We start from the raw sequence: 10,508 nt of genomic DNA on the forward strand, positions 1-10,508 counted from the left end.
TGTTGCGTTTTGAGCCACCTACTTCTCACATGTTTACTAACATAAGTAAACATGAGAGTAGCAGCACAATAAAACCGTTTTGGCAGCTCACATACCTAACTTTATAAATGATTAAAAGGTTGGCATACAGGCACATGATGTCGGGTACACTGTTCAAATCACAAAGCTAATTGAAAAGTTCTTGGTGCAAGCAGTGCCCCCCCCCCCCCCCCCCCTGTTGACAACGACATGAGCGGCCACCCAGGTTGCCTGTGCACCCCTAGCTAGAAGCTCTGGAATCATCAAAAAAAGAAAAAGAAGAAAGCTATTTTATGGCTTAGCGGAGAGGTGTCGCACTCACACTTGAGAAGCCAGCGGTTAGATTCCCGCGCTTCGCATTTTCTTTAATGTTAATTCGTTGCACATGTTATTTTTGTTAGCACTGTTCAAGTATGATGCAGTATAATTATGTTTTCAAACGCTCGGCGAGCGCGCTAGCACCCGTTGACGATGAACACTTCATTGGCAGGGCTGATCATATGGCAAACCGGCAGAAGAAACCAAAGCACAGCGCCGACTATAACCCGTCACGTGCACGTCACTAACGGGGCCCGGCTGCCACATAATCAGGGCCGGATTGACAGTGCAGAGGGCCCGATTAAAAAAAATAAGGAGGGCCCCCACCACATCCTTTCCTTCTTCCTTTGTCATCTGGTCTTGCTTGACATTGAGTTTTCTAAAATTAACTAGAGGGGACTTTGGCACTACAATCATTCACCTACCATTAGAATCATGGGTATGACATAGATTTGCCTATAGTCTTCACACTTGCGGGCAACTAATCCCACTTGTGGCTTCGTTTATTGCGGTGTTTCGGTTTTGTTTCGAAGGTAAGAATGAACTCGTTTGAACTTTGTGACCTGATTTCACATGGCAAGCCTAAAGGATTAAAGTGCCAAAGTGCAACAGCTGAACATTTGCCGATTTTTGTTTCGTGACAGAACAGCTTCAAGCCACATGAACACACACAGAGCCAGAAGTACAAAGATTAGACAATTCCCATGCTCCCTGAAGCGCCATGCGTTGCAGCTCCCAGACACACTAGCGCCAGAGTTCTCTCTACTGGATATATGGGAAACTCTATGATGCTTGAGACTTGACGCTTTTTAAATTTAGCTGCAAAGAATACAAGCATTATTTATCTTAAGTGTCTTCGGAGTGTTTGATATCACCTGAGCTTTTTCTTTCTCGCAGAGCACGAGGAAAGATTGTCATCATAATAATTATCTATATCAGGAGACGAAGACACAAGGACAGCATTATTTTTCTGGTTCTGTGGATCACACTGAAAGAAGACTAAACTGTGCGAGAAGTTAAGATGAAAACAAGGAATGTATACGACAATTAGAACTGCAGACCATTTCTTCCATTCGTCTTACCCTATAGAATTGTTTGCCCAATTGTTTCAAGAGAAGACATCTTTCCTCGAAAATCAGGAATCGCCTTTGCGAACACTAGCTTCCTCTATATGCTTCAGCTTCACTGATTCGGTAGCGCAAGCTTTCGTTGCTAGCATGTGAGCCCTGCCGAAGTTGACAGGTGGGCCTTTTTCAGAAACTGTTCGCATGTACTTGCAGCATTAGCGTGCCCAGGATTTCTCTCTGGGGGGGGGGGGGGTGAAACTTGAAATAAAACTGAAAGTACCACATACTGAATAATTATTATAGGTTGTATTACCTGCCATAATAATAATGATAATAATAAGTATTATTATTATATACAAAAAACTTGTTAATTTGCACTCTGTGATTTCGAAAACCCGCTTAACTCGAAGGACTTCCGCAGTCCCGTATTTTGCAATGCAAGTTTGAGTGAATAATATGAAACGGCGGCCGGCACCAGTCCTGTTAATTCGAAAACTTTGAGTGCCATGTGCCAGTTCCAGATCCCGATTTTGCCGCGAATCCACGAAACGACGGCTATTAATAGCCACAAGGCAATGCAATGTATCGATACTAACGAGTGGCAGCTGAAGCACCCCAGCCTCGCTACTTCCAGCGCAAAAAAGAAGAGACAAGAAAAAACGGTCTTGTGGTCAACCAAAACGTGCGCCTGCGGAAAACAAGCCATGCTTCACTGCAACACAGCAATGACATGCGGGCAGCTTATTGCATGTTTCTTGCAACGTCAGCGGGCCATGGTTTTGGTTTACCCATTCTTTCTGGGACCGTAAAGAAATTAATACAGGACAGTTTAGCGGAAATCACGATGTATGCGAACATTCGACTGCCGGTTGCCTCAGCAATACGAGTCTTTGCACTGCTCGCGGAGTTTTTGCCAGCAACACCTACTTCAAAAACTAATTTTGAAAGTTTCAAAGATTATTTTTTCCAACCAAAACACATCGTGGGATTCGTCATAATGTCCATTATTAAAGTCATAATTATAATAGAATGTGCCAGTGGTCGCATAATGACTTGCTGACGAAGCGAGGCGCAAAGAACATGCTGCCCGCATGTCACTACTGTGCTGGAGTGAAGATGTCTTATTTTCTGCAGGCGCACATTTTAATTGATTACGACCACATTATTTTTTTCGGTGGCAGCAGCGAGGCCCCCAATTCCTTCATGTTCGCGGCCAAATAACGTCCAGATATTGCTGGAAAACATGACCTTTTGAGTGGCAAGCTAGCCGGCACACTGATTACTGCACTGATTACTTTGAATAGTTCTAAGTTCCTTGCATCCCACTGATTGATTGATTGATTTGTAGGATTTACGTCCCAAAACCACCATATGATTATGAGAGATTCCGTAGTGGAGGGCTCCGGAAATTTCGACCACCTGGGGTTCTTTAACGTGCACCCAAATCTGAGCACATGGGCCTACAACATTTCCGCCTCCATCGAAAATGCAGCCGCCGCAGCCGGGATTTGATCCCGCGACTTGCGGGTCAGCAGTCGGGTATTTTAACCACTAGACCAACCGCGGCGGGGCTCCTTGCATCCCACTTCTCGTATGTTCTGTTAATTCGAAAACCCGCTTAATTCGAAGCTTTCTCGCGGCCCCAGTGACTTCGAATTAACGAGGTTTTACTGTACAATGAGATGACGATGACAAGAATCTCTAAGTGTTTCTACCGAGAGACCTTGAAAAACCTTGAGAAGGCCAAGAAACCGTTGAATGAAGCAGTGCACATACAAAATGAACGAGAAATCGAATAAGACAAGGCGTAACATAATTCTCAACAGAGACGTCTGGCAAATACTTATTTTTTCTAGCTTTTCAGCTCCGTTTAGCGATTCTGGTGCTGACGTCTCCACCGGTTGGCGGTCAAACAATGCTGTTTAAAAAGAATGTGACTTCTATGGTAGAGCAAAAAAAAAAGGAACGCAAGAAAGACACACGGCGACACCTGGCGCAGTGTGCCTTTCTTGTGCCTCAATTATTGTGCATTTTGTCTTTTTACCTGAGTAATCAGTAAATGCGATACAAACAAGCTCCATTGACCACTTTAGCAGTTAAAGAACTGCAAGTGAGGATTTTCTGGATAATGCAAACAGAATATCCTATATATTTACCTTCCTTTGAGCCTCATCAGACTACGAGTATGAAAGTGCACCATAAATATTGATTATAAGCTTTGCAGTATTGATTATAAAAAATATGTACAGCTCAATGCAGCACATGTGTAGTAAAATTCTCAGCTTACGGATCAACTGCATTGTAACTACGCTTACCTATTCGCAATGTCATTCGGGTGCTCAAGTTTGGCGACTGAAGCATCCTCAGTAATGACTAATTAATGAACGCATCTGACGGCAGTATGTGCCGAGTAATCGCTTCCTTTTTGGCTGTAATCCGAGGATTCCGGTGCTGTTGCTGCGTGTCTTCAATTTCAATGTGAAATCTTTTTCAAGACGTCGGCGAGGATCGTGTTCAACTGGCACTTCAGCGAAGCCTGTGATCTGTTCGGAAGCGCACTACCAATGCACCTTTGCGCAGCAGACGCAGAGCACGAGTTGTAGCGAGCGAACTGAATGCATGCATGCATGGGTGGCTTTTGTCTGATATACCACATGCAAGAAAGAAGGGGTAAAAGAAGAGAGCGTGACACATAGCTTCTGAAAAAAAAAAAGCAAAAAAAGATGAACTCCACCAATATACCTTTCGCAAGTTCCCAAAGCCATTTTTTCTCATTATACCACGGCGTATTACTGCTCCCTTCTTCGCAACTGTAGGTTTTGCATGGCAGTCGTGCTTGCTTGGGGTCCCTGCATGTGTGCGGTGCGAGGTGGCTGGTGACCATGCTAGCGGCGCACGCGCTATAAGGTTTGCTTAGAAATGCAAGAACCACAGCGTACGTATGTGCTTAAACTAATATCGTCATGTGCTTCTGCTGCAGAGCCTCCGCGGTTTGCAGTCGCTTTGACAAACGAGCCGCGCGCAAGGCTGCCTTTCTCCTCGCCACTCCAGTGCTCACTGTACGTCCGCTGTCTAGGAGAAAATGCATGACCATCATTCTGGAGACGCCGTTTGCCTGCGCAAGCCCCGAAGAAAACAGAAAACAGGTCTTTCGAAGTGCTTTCTGATCTTTAGAACATTAAGTGGGCATTGTCCCAACGTTTCGGAATGCATACAGTCCCTCTTTAGAGTTTAAAGAGGGGAGGCATGAACCACCCGTCCCCATCCTCGACTGCGGGCAACGCATTCGAAGTGCGAGAAATCAGCGAGACTTCTTTGCTTTTTTTTTTTCGGTAGCTGAGTACGTATGCAGTTCTTCGAACATGTGGTCTCACTTTGAAGACGCGTGCGCAGCATCGTTTCCGGTTTATAACTGGCCCTAGCTCGGCCTTTATCGCTCATGTTTTGGAGTTTGAGTGTGTGTGGCCGCAGCGAAGTAGACGGGCCACTCGCCTTCTTACTATCACCCGACTCGGGTTTCCACGAATGGCACATCGCCCGAGTTTGCTTCAAACGGGCGATGGTTACGCTGGCGCCTTGGACATTGAAGATTGATATGTTTCTGTCATGGTGTTCATAGGGGGAATACTGTAGCTGCATTTCTAAGATAGTACTGTGTTCCTGGTTTGAATAAACAATCTTGGGTAACCGTTTTTGGCGTGATTGCTAAATATACCGCATTTTTTTACTCTTTTTTTTTATTTGTGTGCTGCACCGGATTGCGGCTCTTCGCATTAGCTCTTCGCATTACTGTCTTTACTACTGATGTATCGCGGATTTTCGGGTGGTCTGAAGTGAAGTGAGGATATCAGTTAGGGTAGGTGTACTTGCAGTTTTATTTTCAGGTTGCAAGAACATCCAAAAGTGACAATGAGCCTCTGTTTTAAGAGGAACTGAGTACTTGTTCAATAAATCTAGATGAGAGGATAAAGGCGGCTTAAGATCTCATGAAACGACAGTCTTTCAGATGAATCTGGTCTTTGAGAAGATACGGCTACGGTTCCAATCGAGTAAAAGATGTTCCTTGGCGTGTTTCATTGATATATTTGTTACGGCGACATGCAGACACGGGCTCAGAGTTCCTGAGAAATTATGTATATTCAACAAACTTAATGCATTATGATGAGGCAAGAAAAAGAAGTCACACAATGTATCTGGAAAGGCAAGAATGCTTGAAATACTTCTTTTCTTTTTTCAGAGGATCGATAGTTAACTTCACTTCATCCTGCCAATTTGAATTATACACCATTTGCACATCAACAGTGATGCTAATTGGAAAGAATTTAAATCTAAAGAGCATTGCAGCGGCGACGCGTTTGCCGTCGTTCTTACTTCGTGTTTTGAGGAGCTCATTTATCATGCAAAAAGAATGTTTTTCCGCAAGTAGTGTGCTTATTGTTAACTATTTAGAAGAAAAACAAGCTACATGATGGACACAATTCATGTTCACTATAATGTGAAGTATTCAAGAAAAAGTAACGAAACTGCCACCGGCATCGAAACTAGAAATGGGCACAACGTAAAGCGAGTTAGGCCATTAAATAAACTTTGTTATTTCTATAATATTAGCTTCATGACTTCTTTATTTGAAGAAAGTTGTACATATAAAGAAACTTGAGCGTAATGTTATTACAATGCAGCTTCGTCACATCACACCTTTAGGGCCATTAAATCAAGCCTTGTGAGGCCGATAATTTAGTGGTATCTAGGCATTTCAGATCATAATCTCTAATTGCATTAGAAGTGTCCAAGTGAACCAGGTATTTCCATGTATGCAAGTCAGTGCAGTAGATTTGCCCGTGTGAACCGGATGTTATAAGCTGTGAACAACACTGCGAACTCTTGTACTGAACATACATGTATGAAAGGGAAAGAAGACAACCACCCGTTTGTAGAACGAAGCCACAAGAAAATTCATATGGATTTCTCAGAAATTCATGGATTTCTCAGAAAGAAAGCCTTTTAGTTGCCGAAAAATTCGTCCTGGTACGTGGTTCGAACCAGGACCAACACCTATCTGGGGCAGTCGCTCTGCCAATTGAGCTAACCAGCAAGCTAGCATTTGACAGCGCGAGGGTGTACTCATCGACAACTCGAAGCACATGAACACAAGTATTACAAATGTATGTTGCAAATGTTGCTCATTTGCAACATACATGTAAGTAGCATTGCATACGCAGCTGGTTGAGCTGCTAGATGTAATACATTTTGAAGCAACACCTCCTAGAAAAACTATGCTTGGAATGTGGCTCTCTCTTCAATTGAGAGCTTGCTGCCAGCACAAAATCTTGGAGGCCATGCCTCCTACCGCGTGTTGCGACCGTTCGCCGCGTGGGCCCGCCTGCCTCCGTACCGCTCTGTCACATGACATTACAGTACCGCTCTGTCACGTGACATCACAGCTGCTCGGAGGCAACTGTGAGAGCATTGCTGTGCTCGCAAGGGGCGATCGCCACAGGCGTTCGCCTCCGTACCGGAGGGGGAGGGTAAAATCTGAGGGTAGGGCAGCACGTTCGCGGCTTACGTTCCAGATATAATTTTTCTAAGAGGCGTTGTTTGAAGTTACATGCAGTGTGCACCAAAGCCAAGTCACGCAGGGCATTGTCATTGTAAACAGCCTCTCTTCCACCAAGAATAAAATACAAACGGTCAGACTGACGACTCGTGAAAGCAGCTTTTTTTTTTACAAAGCTGCGTTCACTGGAAGTAAATGCAGCTTGAGCCACAGAGCGTGTGGTTTCTGTTCTTTCAGTATAGGAGTAGATGTGTGAATATAATAATAAAATAAATCAGGCAATTTCGCCCTCAAGCCACTTCTTGGATTGAAACGACAACAACTTGAAAACAAGGCTGCACGTATGGGGGTGGGCGACCTCTGGTGGGGGAAATTAAAACCACTGGATCCCGCCCCCTTCGGTGCACCACTGATGTAGGTGACTCGGTGAGAAGGACATTGGGGCATGTAAGAGGGGGTTAGATCCGCCTCTGGGGGAGGGGGGTTACAACCCCCTAACCCCCCCCATTGGTGCACCAATGACTTCCCGTAAATACGCTACCAATCATCTAGCTACTTTTACTTTCACACAACAACAAACATTTAGGCTCTTCTAAGGCAGCATTTCGATAAAGTGCTATATACACATTGTATATGCCTACTGATCACAAGTAATACAGATAGTTTAAAATTAAAATATTAAATTTTAGCAAATTAAATATCAAGCGCTTTAAAACGATATTTCAAACAGGAACAGGAAACGCTTTCTATGTGCCTTCGCATTGCGTGTTGAACCGTAGCTGTTAAAAATCCTCATCAGAGTGCTCAATGTGTCTATCCGCTGGATTAGCTCCTTCTCTCTACAGGATGCATTATCTTGGGTGAGTGAAACATTTTTACCACAGACTGCAAAACTGTGAGCTGACTTCAAGATTGTGCACGTGATGCAACGAACATGCTCTTAGAAGCATGTATATTGACACGTGTGTATAGAAAAAAGAACGTAACGACGATAGGAATGGATATCTTGGGACCCCTTCCTACTTTTACTGCAGGGAATCGCTGGGTTATAGTCGCAACAGACTATCTAACCAGGTATGCCGAAACAAAGGATATCCAAAAGAGCACCACAGAAGTGGCAAGATTTTTCATAGAAGATATTGTGCTACGCCACGGTGCCCCGACTATCGTGATAACAGACCGCGGAACAGCATTTACGGCAGCTCTTTTAGACCATGTCCTGATGCTAAGTGGAATGGCTCACCATAAGACCACTGCGTACCACCCGCAAACGAATGGACTAACAGAGCGCCTCAACAAGAAATCGAATATATGCTCTCGATGTACGTAGATGTCCAACATAAGAATTTGGACGAAATTTTACCCTATATCACGTTCACATACAATACGGCTAGACAAGAAACGACTCTCATGACTCCATTCAGCTTGGTTCACGGACGGGAGGGACGGACAATGCTGGATGCGATGTTGCCACATGAATAAGACGCTACCGACACAGGCGCTGACGTGTTCACTGAACGTGCGGAAGAAGCTAGGCAGCTCGCCCGCTTACGGATCCGCCAGCGACAAGACTATGACGCAGGCCGCTGCAATGCTCGCCATAGGATAGTAACGTACAAAATCGGTGACAGAGTGTGGGTTCGGACACCCGTACGAAAACGTGGACTGTCCGAGGAGCTGCTAAGGCGATATTTCGGGCCATACTGAATATCACGGCAGCTAGGTGACGTCACCTACGAGGTCGTCTCCAACAGTCCCCACTGCCCAAGGCGTCGCCAGCACCAGCCTGAACTTGTGCATGTAGTGCGGATGAAGCCTTATGTGAGCGACTGACTGCACATTAAAAAAAATACCATGGGTCTGAATCAGCATTGGGGCGATGCTCCTATAAGGAGGGGCAAGTGACACGTGTGTATATGAAAAAGAACTACGATAGGAATGTTTTGTAGATTCCAGCTAGTGGGACAGGCAGTTTTTGGGACGACAACGAAGCAGGAGTCTTGCTGCACAGCCGATCCTGAGCACGCTCTTTTCGCTGTCGTAAGCTGCTGTCATTCTTTGTTCGCGTTGCACTGCGACAATATTGATTACAGAAATAGGTAATTTGTTTCTATCAGGGGAATCTAGCAGAAGGGTTAAACTTTTTCGAACAAAACAATGAAGTCGGCCATTTTTTCAGGCCCTTGGGGGGGCCCCCTGAAACCGGAGGGCCCCGTTCATTTGAACCCTGGACAATCTGGCCCTGCACATAATGGTCAGTTGCCTTTATGACGGCTTCGGAAACGATATCAGTGGACGGTAAAATCTATCAGGCTGCATATGTAAGAAAGGACAGCTCGATAAAAACGACACTGGTACGAGCGACGTCGATTCGCTTTCGAGTGACTTATTTGTCGAGCTGGCGGCCCTTCAACTACGCAATTTTATAAACTATATGCCTGAAAATTTCCAGCCATTGTCGATTTGGGAGCTTCTCACGCGTTGCTCACGAGCGTGTTGTTGCCCGGTGCATGCATCACCAAAAAGTAATACGTACGTCGCCGCGGTCACACGTGCACAGGGGGCTCGTTTTGACCGAAATGAATTGGGCCAGAATAAGATGAGTATTGTCGAAAACTTAATCGCTAACATCTATCATATCGCAAACTGCGAATTCCAATTCGCCACATCATAGCTACAAATACCACGAGTGATGGTGCGAAAATCGATGATTGATTGATTTGTGGGGTTTAACGTCCCAAAACCACCATATGATTATGAGAGACGCCGTAGTGGAGGGCTCCGGAAATTTTGAGCACCTAGGGTTCTTTAACGTGCAACCAAATCTGAGCACACGGGCCTCGACATTTCCGCCTCCATCGGAAATGCAGCCACCGCAGCCGGGATTTGAACCCACGACCTGCGGGTCAGCAGCCGAGTACCTTAGCCACTAGACCACCGCGGCGGGGCGATGGTGCGAAAATCGAAATATCAGTTTAAAATGAACACGCGTAAAAAAGTTTAACCACATGAATCACACGAAAGCTTTATAAATGTTGTGAAATAATGTGGCTTTACTTTACAAAAAAATTCTTTTAAAGCAGCGTTAGCAAATGAATAGAATATGGCAAAGGGCATGGGGGGGGGGGGGGTCATTTTTGTGCGGGCGCGTACCAGCCAATTAACTTGCTTGAAGCTTGCAAATTTAATGATGTGCGCTTTGACTGTCGTATTTGGAAAAGGTGCGACAATATTATATTTAAAATAGCCATCATTCAGGTAATGTATGAGCATCAACCGCAGCGCAATCGCACATAGGTCAGACTTGAGAACGGAGGAAGGAAAGGAAAAGGAAGGAACCTTTCCTTCCTCCGTGGACTTGAGCCACAGAACACCTATACACTACCGTTGCTACCACTACCAGTGTGCTTGATTTGGCTGGTTGGTGCACAGCAGTAACTTTGAAATTCTACTTAGGACGAGACAAGCGAAACAAACCGCTTTCGGTGTCATGCTTGTGTCGTCCTCTCGTCCCGTCTTGAGCACTGATTTCATAGGTTAGACAGACTGTC

The 10,508-nt window shown here is 45.1% G+C and overlaps 1 pseudogene; it reads right to left on the reverse strand.

Moving 5' to 3' along the window:
- Window positions 1–9,813, reverse strand: part of LOC119175997 (ADP-ribosylhydrolase ARH3-like) — a 94,311-nt pseudogene extending 84,498 nt beyond the window's left edge.
- Window positions 9,814–10,508: the final 695 nt, after the last annotated feature.

The sequence above is a fragment of the Rhipicephalus microplus genome, chromosome X, assembly GCF_043290135.1.
Source record: "Rhipicephalus microplus isolate Deutch F79 chromosome X, USDA_Rmic, whole genome shotgun sequence".
Classification (NCBI taxonomy): Eukaryota; Metazoa; Arthropoda; class Arachnida; order Ixodida; family Ixodidae; genus Rhipicephalus; species Rhipicephalus microplus.